Below are 16134 nucleotides of genomic sequence, written 5' to 3' on the forward strand. Positions count from 1 at the left end.
GATATAAAACGGAATGCTATTAAAAGAAATACACACACTTTCAAATCATAAAATGCACAAAACTAAAATAAAAGTGAAATCACCGAAAACTTGAAAATGATATCCTTGAATTATTTATTTCTATAGACCTACCACTAACAAATTATAATGTGGGTGTAACAGTTTGAACGTAAAAAATAAAAATGAACAAATTTTATTATAAGCTATAAATAAACAAATATAACATTCTTTAATTATTTTCATTATATTATACAAAAAAATCCATGTTAAAATAACGTAACCCACTATCATTCGGGCAATAAATTGAAAACAATTTTTAAATATTGTAATTATTACGAAAATTATATTTTAATTGGGTTATAAAACAGCATGAACATTAGAAATAACAAAAATTTTTGTAGGACGTTTAATTGTTTACTTTTTGATTGAATTGATTTTTTGTTTTATTAATTTAATTTTAGTAATTTTTGCATGTACTTATCTGGTATGCACAAAAAAAAATGTTTACTTCAAAATACAAAAAATTGAATTTGAAAAAAAACAACTGATTTTTAAAAAAAAGGCAATTTTCACAGCAATAACTGTACAAAAACTACATTTATGGGTATTGAAACTTATGCGGCCTCCTTAGTTATTGTAACTTTAAATTTGACCTCTGTGGGTAAAAAGGCTCCCCAACTCTGGAATAGAGTAAGCGCGTTACTTTGATTTTAGTATACTACTGAAATTTTATTATAATAAACACGAAAAAATTTGAAATAACGTAATACAGAGAAATTTTTAAAATTCAAAATAAATAAAAAAAACAACTGTTCTCACACAAAAAAAACATGAAAATTCTAAAAATAAATATGAATTCAGTATAATGTACACATAGTTAATGTTTAAAAACGGTAAAAATGACAAAAAAATACAAAAATACCATGAAAATTCTTATAAGACGAGCAAAGAATGCAGTGATAATAAAACAGAAATATATTATAAAGTCAGGAAAGTAAGACAAGAGAAAAAAAAACAATATCCTTTTGCAAAAGAAAAATGTCCCTAAACTGATAAGTGGCACAAAATTTACCTTTCTTTCAAAAAAGAAAACAAAAGTAGGAAAAATTTTGTACTAGATATGAAATTTTGCGAGATAGGAAAAATATTTCTAAAAAAAAGATATGTTGACATTTTCCTTTTTTCATTTCCAAGCTAAGGGAAAAGCTCCTTAGCATTATATTTTTTTAATGTGATTTCAGGTATTCAAGTATTCAGGTATAATATGAACTTCATATTTCTCAATATATATTATACTTTAAGAATATCAGATTTTCTATTTTGAATAAATTTGCTAAAACATCTTATAATATTTTTGTTTTTCACCTTTTCTTGAACATTTCTGAAAAATTCATAATTTTAATATTATTATAAATATTTTCTACTTGAAGAGGCAAATTTAAAACATTAATAAAGCTTTTATATATACAGACATTTTGGATCAACATTTTGGTAAAAACGAAAAATTTTAAATTTTTCTACTAAAAGTATGCAGTTAATGTATATATTTGTATAACAAAATTAATTTAATTTTTCCAGCTAATTGAAAATAGGCAATGTATCCACAATCATGGTAGAAAGTGTCATTTTTCACATTCACTCCGTCTGGAGTTCGCCAGAGCCAGACATGAGCACGGTAGGTGAGCCACCGTTTCCTCCTTCTCTTCATGATAGCAATTCCTACGTTGACTATATCATGCATGTGTGTATATTTATGTTGTATTATTGTATATATTTGATTATTGTATAATATTATTGTAGAAACCTGATAAAATCAAAATATTGAATATCCACTTTGTAGTTTTTTCTGCTCTTTTTAAATTCCTTACTTAAACTATATAACGACTTTATGCAATCACTATTGCTTGTATGTTTATGTGCACTTACAATATGATTACAATACAACTTATACTTATATATTGCACATAAGTACAGAAACCATATTAAGATTCTAGATATTTCATATAAATCATCGTTCACAATATGTTTGTATGGCTGTGTGAATGCCTACACATATATATGGATATGTGTAAATATATTATGATATTATAAAAGGACATTGATAATTCACCCCAAACCAATTGTTAAAGTTAATAAATATATAATGCAAGAGTATTCAAATATAATGTTTTTGTTTTTGGGTAGAAAAATAAAAAATGTGTAATAAAAAAATTCACTTTGTTCTTTCAATATTTGCAACATGAATAGTTCATATTCGAATTCCTTTTTCATCATGTTGAATTTACGTTTTTTTTTCATTCCTATTGATTTGTATGACTTTACTTTTATCATATTACAAAACAAAAACAACAACTTTATTGTAATAAGGTAAAAATCCTAAATGAATAAGTAAAGAAAAACACAAAATAACTAGAAGGAAATAAAATTCTAAATTTAATAAAAAAAAATCTGGTATCGCCAAAATATGGTTGGCCTTGCCTCATTTGTGCATTGTATTTTCAATATATTATAGATTTTGAGTTTGCCTCTGGAACAATCAAATAACCTTTCAATTCGTCTTTACAGCTGGTTTCAATTAATTAGTGGCTTGCTTATCAAATTGATTAAATAAATATCATTGAAAGATTCCCACTTTATTTTTCCTTGGAACAAGCTTTGTTCAATATGCTTTTCTTCTTTAAAGTTCTGTTTTTTCATTAACATTATTTAAATTCAGTTATTATTTCATCTTCTGTTTTATGAAATGCATCTTTGTATATTGGTTCAGTTGGTGAATATAACTGTTTATGATATATTATATTAATCTCTCATTATTGTTATCTTAATGAAAGACAATCAGCTTTAGTAGAAACTACGTTTTTTTTTTCTTCCTTCTTCACTCCTAGGAGGAGCATAGGGCTAGTGCATGATATCTATCATGCACTAGTTTCTATAGTCATAGAGAGTTAGCTAGGTAGGTGACTAGCCTACCGTAGTTTTATTTATATTAAATATTTCAGTTTTTATTAATATTTACTGTTTATTTTTTCTTAGTCTTAGTATTGAATATTATGAATATTTGAAAATTACTTGTATAATATTTATTAGTATTGTATATTAAGTTATATAATATTGAATATAATTTTTATATGTGACCTGACCGGGGTTTGAACCCGAGACCCTTCGTTTAAAGGGCCGGTGTCATAACCACTGCACCATTGGTCAGATGGTAGAAATTACTACGAGCATGAAATCCTGAAATATTTTTAGTTCCATTTTGGCTATTATGAAAATTCAATTTTAGTTATCATAAAACTTTGTATATTTAATCATTTTAGAGATTGGAAACTCAAAAAATCAAATAATTTTAAGCAATTCACCTTATATTATGTAAAACTTATCAAATATACCCTTCGATAAACAAATACATGTATATGTAATATATAATAAACCATCATTATTCATATATACTGCCTTTGTAATCAATATAATGCTTATGCTTACTATATTTAATATAATTATTCAAGTAAAAAAAAATGAAATAAGGAGAAAAAAATAACCTTTATTGATAAAATTAGATATGTATTTCGAACTACACACAATGTATACATGTGTAATAATGTATGTAAACTTGCACGTAAATTAATTATCAAATATAATATATTTGAACTCGTTTACACATACACTTTTTAACATAAAAAAATTCAATAATTTTTCAAGTAATTTTTCTACAATATTTCACATACTCGTATTATGTTAAAAACATACAAATACATTAAAAAGTAATAAAAATTAAGTTGAGGTTAAAAAAAATGTTCATCATTGCTGTTATATAAAGAAATCCTTGAAATTCACCATTATAATTCTGCTGCATTAAATTTTCCTCATTTTTCAAGGAAAGAAAGTAAAAAAAATGGAATAAAAGTCAGAAGAAAATAAAATTTAAAAATACGTCAGATCGTTTCATTTTTATTTTATACTCTCGTTCCTCGTACTTACAATAGAGGAGCAGTACGGCAAAAAAATAAAACACAATAAAACAAAACTACACAAAAAGTTTTTTTTTTGAGTTTTTTTTTTTTGAAAATTCTAAAACTCATGCGATGCACACGAATGCCGTTTTGCAAACTCCAAAAAGAATGAAGCAGAAAAACAAAAAAAAATATGAAATTAAATTGAAGAAAAAAATAAAAGCAATATGTACATTTGTCCTCTTTTGCAATCGTGTTTGTAATATAAACCATAGAAGAAATGTCGAAAAACAAAATAAAGGGGAAAAATGAAACAAGAAAAAAAATGAAATATTTTTTCGGGTTTTCCATTTGCAATAAGAACAAGAACATATAACACAAGGCTCCCAAAACAATAAGAAATAGAAAAATAAAAAGGACAAAAAATTAAAAAAAAGAAGTTCTCAATATTCTCTTTTTCTTATAAATTTTCAAAAGTAAGGGTACGTATACAAACCGTTGTATTCATTGCATAACACCAAAACTTTCCATTTTTTTTATTTATTTCTTTTTCTTATTTTTATTTTATTTCGTTTTCCCATATCAACTTGTAATAGTAATTTCATTTTTCTTATTTTCCTCTTTTTTTTTCTACTGGTTAATAAGTAGGTATAAAACAAAATTAAAAGTTTTTTTTTAATAATTTTCTCAAAACGCAAGTTTTTTCATGCATTTTATATCGTTTGAATATTTTAAATTAATACTGCCATCTAAAAGCAATTTAAGGAACTAAAACTTAAATTTGACCTGGAACTGTGATTATCACATACATATTTCCAATTATATAGATCCATTAATTCTGTTTCATGATGATCCGAAAACTTAGTGAGGAATGATCTGAACACTTAGTGACGAGTTTTATACTTTGGAAAGAAAGAAAAGGTTAGTATATAACCTTTCGATTATATACAATTGAACAATTTTTCTTTGTTTTCTTTCAGCAAACAAATATTTCAAAAAACATTTTGAGGCTTTTTATTTTGCTAATAAAAATTTCAAAAATTCAAAACACCTCTTCTTACTCTTAGATATAAAAATATTTAATTATAAAAAAAATTTAGCATAAACTTACATTTATGTTAACGCGTCTTGGCAGAGGTTTTCCAGGCAGAGCTTTTTGTTTTGGACCTTTGTATACCTGACAACATTCGTAGAGGATATGTGAACACAACCATTAACATATCCTCGGATACTAAATCAAATCGAATTTTTGATGATTGTGTCTACAACGCTAGTAGAACTTATTAGGGGGAATAAAGTTGTCCTTTTGTGGCGCATGTGGGTAATTATGTTAACGAAAAAGCGGTCAATTCTTTGGTCATTCCATATTGGGATATCACTTGCATGAATTGGAACAATCAAGGATTGGAATACAGTTTGTGTATATTTTGCCATGATGAAGATTCTCTGTTGGCTGAGCTTCTCTGTTTTTGTGAAACATTGGCCAGGAGACTTTCACTTGGAGGGATTATGGTTGTGCTCTCACACTTTTGAGAAATGGTGCTTGAAAGAATTGCGTAAGGACTATGGGCTTGAAGCTTTATAAAGTGCGATGCTACAATAAGTCTTTGTGGCTGCAGTTACTAAGGGTGACTCCTGCAAATCTACATTAATAATACTTTCGCAAATACAAAATTTGAAATAAAATCTGAACATTTAATAAATTGCAATTTTAAGATTTTTATTATAATTCTTGTTTCTAAACCGCTTATTTTTCAAAAAACAATGCAATTTGTATAAACAGAATAATGTTTTTTTTTATTTTAAAATTATAAAATAAATTAAAAAATGGCGTGATAATTAAATTTTCTAAAAAAAAAATTTGTTTTTGAATAAAATTGCGGTAACTTGTCATAAAAAACAATCAATAACAATAAATTGTTGTTTTTACTAACATTTTTATAAAATAATGTCAATTTACGTAAATTTAAATTATCTCTGGAAATTGAAATTCCATTTGGATAAATTCTAAATCATAATTATCATATGTATTTGTTTTACATTTTGAAAGAGTTCATTAAAGAATTTACATATTTTAAAATCAACAAAATATTTAATAACATTATTAATTAAATGTCGGGAATTATTTGTATTTAAAATTGGGGATTTTCAATGCCATTATTATTGCATTAAAAATACTCATTTAATTATAGAAAATTAAAAAAATTTTAATTATTCACAATGAATAATTGCGGAATAGTTGTGGAATTCATTTGCCATTGAATTTGACTGTAAAGAAATGTCAGAAACTAATATTAGCACGTTGACTGCATGATCAAGAAAGAACCCACATAACCCTATCACACATTAAGTTTCACAAAATAAACTTAAGTTTTGAATACCTCCGTAAACATAAAAAGTAATGAATCTACAAAAATTGAATTGCATGTATATGAAGCAGATCTTGTTTTAAATACTATCCTTTTCGAGGTCAAATTAGAGTTGTCGAATTATTGTATATTTTCCCAATTTTTTATTTGTAAAAAAAAAGGATTTTTAGTTTAAATGTGCAATATTATTGAAATGCTAACTTACAAATTTTTTCAATACAAGAGCAGTTAGAGAATTGAATTATGACAAGCTCTGATATGTTAATAAACGAAAATATACTTTAATAAAATATCACACAGTTGAAGTACTATTGATGTCTTCTACAGGAGATGTTTGCATACTTGAAAGCAAGGCCTTAATGAAATCCTTTAATATTGCGAAGGACAGAAATACACAAAACCTGCAGAGGTTGGTTTACGTATAGGTGTAATGTATTCACTGGCTGACAAACCAATCCTCATTTTATAAAATAACTTTCTTGAATATTTTTAGCGACGTATTTTATTATTCGATTAGGAAATTTGTATTCTGAAGATTCCAAAGTTGAGTCCGCCCACTATCCGATCATGCATATGTAAGCTTTTTAATGGAAGGAAGGTATAATAATTCTACCAAAAATTACTCTTTTTTATAAAACTACAGAGAAAACATTTATAAATAAAATAGTGATAACATTTATTCCTGGTACACCCCACACCCCGCTAATATTGTGCCTAATCTTTCATTTTATCGAACTGACCCCAAAATAGTCTAACCCCCTACAGTACAGTATACTGCCGCCATCAATTAAATGTTTTATTTAAATTTTAATATTCTTATTTAAGACTATTGCATACTTATTAAAAATTTTATTAATTAAAATAATATCGTTATTATATCGAAAAGAAAATACAATACATAATTATTATTATGTATTAACTTTCTATAACGTACATTTAATATTATTGTATTTAAAAAAAGAAAATTCAATACTGAAATTAAAAATAAACTAGTAATTTATAATACATGTAATAATCACAATAATAAGGAGATAAAGTAAACTTTTCTGATAGGTAATCGATTATAAAACGCAGTAATAACAATTATTTCGGAAAATGATTGATGATTAAATGCCTAACGGTAAATTTGGATTGAATTGCGTGTAATATAATTACACGATTTTTTCAAAAAAAATTTTTTTTTCGTTTGTTTCCTTATACATTTATTTTTGACATATACGTAGCAAGTTTACATAAACAACCAATAGATTTATATAGAATTCTATAAGTACAGAAATTCCAAGTTTCTGCAATGAATCATTTTTGATGATGTAATCCTATATAATTATATTAAAATTTTCAACAACAGTTATATTATATTATAAAGAAAATATATATGTAATGTATGTACATAACAAAATTAACCATACTTAAAAATCATAACTTAAATATTTTATTATTTTAATGACACTTCTTGGAAGTTTTATATATAGTTATAAGCATAATGTTAATACAGACATGTAAGTACGTATTATATAATATATAATGTATAAATATATATAAAAAGAATATAGAATATATATATATACATATATATAAAGAAAATTATTATTTACTTAATTGTCAAACAAAATCGATTAAATATTATTTTAAGTTATAAAGGTTATTTTAGGTTATATTGAATAACTTTCTGCAAATTTTTATCAGTCAAAGTTAGATAATTTGATATTTAGCATTTCTTTATAACTAAACTCAATTTCCAAATGGCTCATTAAGTACAAAGTTTAATTCTTTTACAAAAACAGTTATAATGCAACATATGTATATATTGCAAATTTATTTCATCGCAACTACAATAAACTTATTAACAATATAATTGTCTTACTGAATACATTTAACACAAACTAAGCCATGTTAATCAACACGAAAAAAAATTACATTCAAATCTGCAATTCATTAGTGTGCTTTACTTTAAATTTAAAAATCACAACCTTAAAATCTTATGAATTTAAATTTTCAATTTTTCATTTAGAATTCAGAAAACAGAATTGTAAAACTCAATTGCATTTGGAAAAGACTCCAGTTTAGATTGAGTTAAAAGTATTGACAATAAATTTCTTGAAGTGTTCTTCACTTTTCACTTATATAACCACACTCTGCGTAATTTTGTTTTTCTTGCTTCATTTGATACTTTTAAAAAATTGCATAACTTCAAGCCAAAAATATGGAACAAAAATTTAGATAATTTATGAAAAATATTTAAAATATATTTAATTGTGTGTTTAATCGAATGTCAAAGACCAAACAACATATACTAGCTATTTTATATTTTATGCTCTCTTTAGTGTATACAAGAAGAATTTACCCGTATAAATGAACTTATGACTCATATTTAAATTATTTATATAAAAGTCCACTGAGCAGTACAATAATTTTCAAAAAAATTTTTATTCTCTTACAATAAATTCGAATTTATTTATAACAAAACACCAAGAAAATTCTAGTTTAGCATATTTTTATTTAACATTTATTTTTATGAATAATAAAATATTACATTATTATTATTATATAAATATAATTCTTTTTATTTTGAATTCATCATGTTACATAACATTTTCAAATTTTTCTTATACAAGAATTGAATATTTTATTACTATGTTAAATGAGCTTTTTAAATAAAGAAGAATAAAACTGTTTTTCATTTTGTTTTTTTCTTTTAAGTTAAAAAAAAGAGTTTAATATAGAGAATGTAATAAATGTATGTAAATATACATATATAGTACTTGTATATTTATACATACTTATATATTATTGAAATTGTATAATTTAATATATGAATGTGTATAGAATTTAAATATAATATGTATATTAAACGCACAATATTGTACATTTTACAAGTATATATAACGTATATATATATAGAAAATGGTGAATAGTATAAAGAATGAGTACGTGCATTTAGTGTAAAATATAAAAGTTTAAATTGAAAATTCATGTACGTATCAATCAATTGTTTGAGAATGGCTAAAAGCGAATAATGATTTTTTATTTAACTTTTTTTCTACTTTTTTTTTATATATATATAATATAAACTTTTTTTCATTACTCCATGATAATGTTAATTTTATTTTGAATGTGTATATAATGGAGAGATTAATTATGTATGTATGTAAGTACATTTATTTTTTAAAACGAAAATCATTTCAAATATTTACTTTAAAATTTTTGATCGAATATTAATTTCGAAAGGATTTAATGTGTTTGAAAAATATTTCAAAAGTCATTTTGCTTTTAAAGTTCTATAATATTTTTTATTAAGTTTTTTTTTATTATTATGAATTTTAGATATATAGTGTAACATGGGTATTTCAAATTTAAATTGTTTGAAAATGAAAGAAAAGTGTTCACGTTTTGGTAAAACGATATCCGAATTTAATTTAATGTACCATGAAAATAAAGAAAAATTTAAAATTTTTTCGAAAACCTTTTAAAAGCAAACAAAAAAACAATCTATGATTTGAAAACAAAAAACAAATCTCCATAAAATCACACACCAAAACAATTCCTTCAAAGGTTTTTCTTTAACTTTAAAAGTTGCATAAAATCAGCGCTAGTGTACGCAAAATTATGTTAAATAGAAATAAATAGAAACCAATAGAAATATATAGAAATCAATAAAAATGTATATAGGAATTCAGTAGGAAATACTACATTTATATTTTTTTGATTTTCTTCTTTTTATTAATTAATTAATCTAATATTGCTACTAGTTTACATATTACAATATATTTGAAACAAGAAACATTAAAGCTACTAAATACATTAGTTAATAATCGATTTCATTGATTTTATATAGTAAATAATCGATATCTAATACATTTAGAAAGCATTATTAAAAATTTATTCAATATTAATTACTATTTAGTTAAAATGTTCAAAAATAAAAATTCAATTATAACATTTATCATTATAGTAACTTTCAGTATTTTTTCTAGTTTTCTAATTAATGTTTAGCAATTTAAATTTCCTACACTATACAGCAATAAATTTGAAAATATTTAAAATATCTTAGTTTAATAAATCAAAGTAAAAATTTTTAATGTTAATACACTAAATCACATACATGTTTTTACACATATGTATTTTTCAATCCAAATATATTGGAAATTTTTAAAATTAAAAGGCTTGTAATTTTGATAATATTTAAAATATTAAAGTAAATTAATTTGTTAAGCATAAGTATGATAAAACAGTTTCTTTTTTAAATAAAATCCTTTTAAAATTCAAGGAAAAAAAATTCAATATTAAAATTTTTCTTTTTCTTTGTCGTATCATTTTCTACAAAAAAAAATGAATGAAGTGAAAACAAACTTTTCTTTTTTTTCTTTTTAATTTTCACATTTCTAAGAAAATGGTTATGAAAAGTTTTTAACGCCACATTTTCATTATTACATATAATATTATATACGTACATACATATGTTTATACTTACACTTAGCTATAGAAAAAATAAAAAAGTGTGAAAATTAAATAAATATGTGAATTGTCATATCTAATAAAAATATTATATTTAGGAAAAATTTTGTAACCTAAAACATTTAAAAATTAAATTCAACAAAATTATTGTGTAGTAGGAATAGTGTAGGAATAAAGTAGGAATATAGTAGGAATTACGAAAAATTTACATATTATTAATTATTTTGGTGTTTTATCGAATTTTATTGAATAATGAAAAAAAATGATTACCTTAGTTTGTATAACATATAAGAAAATGTTAAATAATCCAATTTTTATCTAGTTAAATGAAAAAATCATTTTTTAACAAATTCTTTAAGTATATTGTATTATATAAAAACGAAGTATTTATATAATAATTATGTCAATTTTAATTGAGTTTTCTATTTTCTTTTAAAATCAATTACTTTAAATTAAAAAAACTTTTTAATCTCTCATTAATTTTAATATTGAAATTAAAATAACTATTTATTATTTTTAATTTCTTTATATCCAATAAAATTAAATAAATTTTTACTTTTTCACTTCAAGTAAATTACAATTTTTCTCTCATAATAAATGCGAAAATTCTTTTGTTTTTTTCTTATTTAAATTATAATTCACACTATATATGACCTTTTTTCATAAAATTTCCAATGAATTTTGTTTTTTTTTTTATTCAATTAGGAAATGTAAAAAAAAATAAAAATTTGAATTTTTTTTTAATTCTATTTATTTTTTGTTCTTTTTTTATTTTCCAATTATATGATTTTATACTGAAGAATTTTAGGATTTAATAAAAAAAGGATAATGACTATGAAAACACTTGTTATGTAAGTATATATACAAAATAACATACACGTATTCATATATAATATATGTGTTTTTTTGGTATGTAATTATGTACGTATATTATTAATTTTTTTTGCTTGCTATTTATATTTCAATAATGTTGTAATTTATTTAGTAAATTTAATAAATGGTATTATATACACATACAATTGTATAAGTTATGTTTCGTTTCTTTTAACTTTAATTATAATATTAATTTATATACAACTCTTTTGACAATCATCAATTAAATTTATAAAGTAAGAAAAATAAAACGGTTTTTCGTTTTTTTTTTATTTTGATTCACAAAATTATTTTTTTTATGTTTTTATTTTTACTGTTATTTTCTTTTTTCTATATATTTTTATTTTACATATCCGTAAGAATATCGCTATTATCCTTTCGTATTGAATAACTCCACCCGATTACTTTGTTATAATATTTTCAATATAGGAAAAAAATTCCGAGGATGCAAATTCCCGTATAATAACGATATATAACTGAATACAGAGAACAAAAAAAGAATAAAAACAAACAACAAAGCAAATAAAAAAATTTTTCTCGCAAGGAAAATTATATGAGTTTTTCCGTTTTTCGGTTTTTCTATTATTTAATAAATCTCAAAAATGGTTATTTTTTCTCTTTCTCGCTCTCTCTCTTTTTTTTGTTCTCTTTATTTAACTAAATAAAATACAAAACAACATACTATTTTTATATTCACTTTTTTCTATGTTGGTATATTTTAATCGTTACTTCAAATTTTCTCATCTCTCTCTTTAATACTCACGCATTGAATTTTCTCTTTCTCCTTATATTTTTTTAATATTTGCCTTTTTATTTTTATTTTCTTTGAGTATTTTAATATTAAATATCATAAATATTTTTTTTTCTTCTTAAATTAACTTACATAAGTTTTAAATATATATTTTAATTATTTTAATTTTAAAATATTGAACCAACAAAAACTCATTATGTCACCCTGTAAATTGAAAAATAAAGAAAAAAAAAATTTTTATATTCTTACATAATTTAATTGTGTATAAGTATATATTATAATATTATATAGAAAATTATGTAACTACGTAAAAAGTGTGATATGAATATATGTTTTAATAAATGTATAAAATGAATATAAATTTTTACATAATTATATGTATATAAATGTATAACGGAAATAAAAAAATGCCGAATCACTAACATTTCAATATTGTTATAGCAACAAGAATTTTCACACAAAAACAAGAGTAGGTATATAAACTATTTTTTCTTATGAAATGTGATACAAAGTATATACATAGAAAAACACATAATACATTACATGCATACACAATATATACATAAAATATTGTATAAGTTATTACATACTATGTGAAAGTCCACTTCTATATACACAATTTTTTTTATAAAAACTACTTAATAACATACTGATGTACATTATGTATTTGCAGAAAATTTTTATAAAATTGAAACCGTATGTAAATTTATACTTATAATTTTATGTTAAAAGTATGTTTTCGCAAACATTTTTATATAATAATAATATAATATTATTATCATCATATATAATATACATAGTTATATTATATGTAAGTATTATATTATTATTATAAATAATAATAATAATTTATTATAGCAACAATTTATACACGAGCTCTAAAAGAATTTTCCCAATATTATAATGTATCATATAATATTATGATGTATAAGTACAAAATCTCACTCTCTCTCTCTCTTTTCCTTAACTTGGACAATATTCTATTTTACTATACGACTACTGTCATTTTCTTCTTTTTTCTCGTTATACATAAATATTAAAGATAAATTTATATATACCATTATATAATATTACAGTTTAACATCGTATTGTCCTTTAACTTGTTTTATAACATTTGTATGTACATATTTGTAAATGTGTAAATATATTATGTAAGTGTTAATTAAATTCCTTCTCCGTTTTTTTTTCTTTTTTCTCATTTTGTTCAAATTTTATTCTTTTTTTATTGTGACGTAAGCAATATTTTTAATTTTAAAGACACTTTATATACTCAAAGAAAAGGATAAGGTATGGTTTAAATAAAATGAAAAAAAAACGTAATACATAAGAAATATATACATATAATCAGTGTTCCCAGTCAATAAAAACAAAATGTATCCAATTTCGAGAAAAAAATGTATCCAAAATGTAGCCAGCCTCCTAAAGTAGAATTATTATACTAAATCGTCTTATTTTATACCAATAAACTCGTAAATAATATTAATTTGCTTTATTCAACAATGTCAGTTTCATTATTTGTAGTAAATTCTTTTAGAAATCACACGCTATTTCTATTACATTTTAAAATTTAAGGTCAGAAAATATATGTTCTGTAGCTATTGAACTATGCGGTAAAAACGATTCAGCATGAAAACAGGCAAATTTTATTTAGTCAGCAAATAAAATTTTTTGGAAGATTTTTCACTTAAAAGTAACAGCACTTTAAAAGTTTTCTAATATTTATTTAGTGTTCGAGAAAGAAATGTATCCATATTTCAGCAAAATTTTAAAATGTAGCCAATTTTGACATTTTAGCAGATTTGAGTATCTTTGTATCCAAGCTAAATTTTAAAGCAAAAATGTATCCAAATGGATACAATTGTATCCAAGTGGGAACGCTGCATATAATAAAATATTGTGTGTGACTATTGACTAACAACAAAATTTTTTTTTGTTAACGCATGCGCACGTTGTTGTTATATTTCAATAGCCATATGTATATAACATATTATGTGTATAATATCTTACTAATTTATATTGCATTAACGAAGTTTCAATCGGAAATATTTTAACTTCGGTATAACTTTTTATTTTTTGTATATTATAATATATTTTGCCATTTTTTGTGTAATGCGCTCATAAAAATTTCTTTGAGTAAAAAGTACTAATTTCTCAAAAACTTCATCCAAATAATAAAAGTAGAGTAAATTATGTTGATAAAACTTACACAACATTGGTTTTCTTGGGAAATTTTCTTTACACTACATTATCAATACTTTTTAATATTAAAAATATATAAGATTATATATAAAATTATATTGGCAAGAAGTTTTGATTAATATTTTCCTTAAACCAAATTAAATTTTTAAAAACATGATTAAAATGTATGTCAATTGCGTCAAAATAATGTTAGGAAATATCTTTTAAAATTGTCATTTACGTTGCGTTGCCTCAATATTTTCATATTGGGAATAAAATTATAATTTCTTACTTTACGTTTACTCTACGTTGGCTTACTTTATTAAAATTTTTTCATAATTTTTTTGATTTTTGTTTTTAATTAACTGCATCAAATCTTAAAAAATTTGAAAATTTTTCTCCACATTTCAAATTACATACTGAATCCTAAATACTAGTTCATTTTTATTTGCTCACAAATGATTATTCAATATTTTCTCTTTTTTCATATTTTCTCTTTTTAAAAATGTTACCTAAACTTAAATTGAGAGAAGGATTGTTATGAAGAGTAGGAAAAAAATTTAAACTTCAGAGTAAAAATTTTTATAATTTTTGCTTTGCACTTACTTTTTTATATTTAGAGGAGAATTTTTTTTTCTCATATATCAATTATTATTTTTATTTGGCCTTTATTTCTCAAGGATATCATACCATTTTTTTTTTGTTTTTTTACATAATATATATTTTTGAAATATGCAAGTAAATATTATATGTACATAATTCCAGCACATAAAAATTTTAAAATATCCTTACCCAAATGTATATAAACATGTGCAAAATAAATACTTAAAAAAATTTAGGATATTCATTGAACGTTTGCAACAAAATTGAAGTATAAAGCTATTCTGTATTTCTGTAAATGCCATAATGCAACAAAAATATAAACAGATGTTTTCTGTGCAGAAATACGATAAAAAAATTATTTTGATTTTTTATTTTTTTTCAGCATTCGTTTTTGCTTTTTTACTTTGCAGATAAATTCTACAAAAATATTTAAGAAAATAATCGAGAAAATATTTTAAAGCAAATTCTTTTATGTTTCCCTTAATTTATTTGCTTTAATAATGGCCTATATAATATAATTTAGCAAATATATATATATATATATGTGTGTGTGTGTGCGTGTATGTGTTTAGACAGAATAATTTGAAAGTATGTACAATATGACAAAAATTGTTTTTTTTATTCTTTGCATACCTTCTGGCATTTAAGACATGTGGAACTTTTTTAAATAAGTAACATACTAAGTCAAAAAAAGGAAAAAAAATTAATTTTATTTTTTTTGTTCTTGTACAAATTTTTTTTTTTATTATATTATTATTTATTTTAATATGTAATTAGTATACATGCATATATAAATAAAATAATAATGTAAAACGAACGTATCTCATGTGTTTAAAATTAGATAAATGAAAAAAATCTATACATTAGTTTAAAGTAGAATGGAAGAGAAGTGAGCATGTTTAAGTGAGGAAATTACGTCATTTAATTTCGTTCAAATCGAATATTAAAAAAAGAA

The 16134-nt window shown here is 22.6% G+C and overlaps 1 protein-coding gene across 4 annotated transcripts in view; it reads right to left on the reverse strand.

Annotated features, from left to right (window-relative positions):
- Positions 1-16134, reverse strand: part of LOC129609965 (amyloid beta precursor protein binding family B member 2-like) — a 285959-nt gene that overhangs the window by 209038 nt on the left and 60787 nt on the right. For 2 of the 4 annotated variants that reach the window (XM_055522246.1, XM_055522247.1), the window contains exon 1: positions 11045-11419. The exons of 1 other annotated variant lie outside the window; for it this stretch is intronic. The gene's annotated coding sequence lies outside the window, so the exon portion shown is untranslated. Of the gene's footprint in view, positions 1-11044; positions 11421-16134 lie in introns of those variants that run through there. One more of the 4 variants, XM_055522248.1, reaches the window with a different exon arrangement.

The sequence above is a fragment of the Condylostylus longicornis genome, unplaced genomic scaffold (genome assembly GCF_029603195.1).
Source record: "Condylostylus longicornis isolate FDR11 unplaced genomic scaffold, ASM2960319v2 ptg000042l, whole genome shotgun sequence".
Classification (NCBI taxonomy): Eukaryota; Metazoa; Arthropoda; class Insecta; order Diptera; family Dolichopodidae; genus Condylostylus; species Condylostylus longicornis.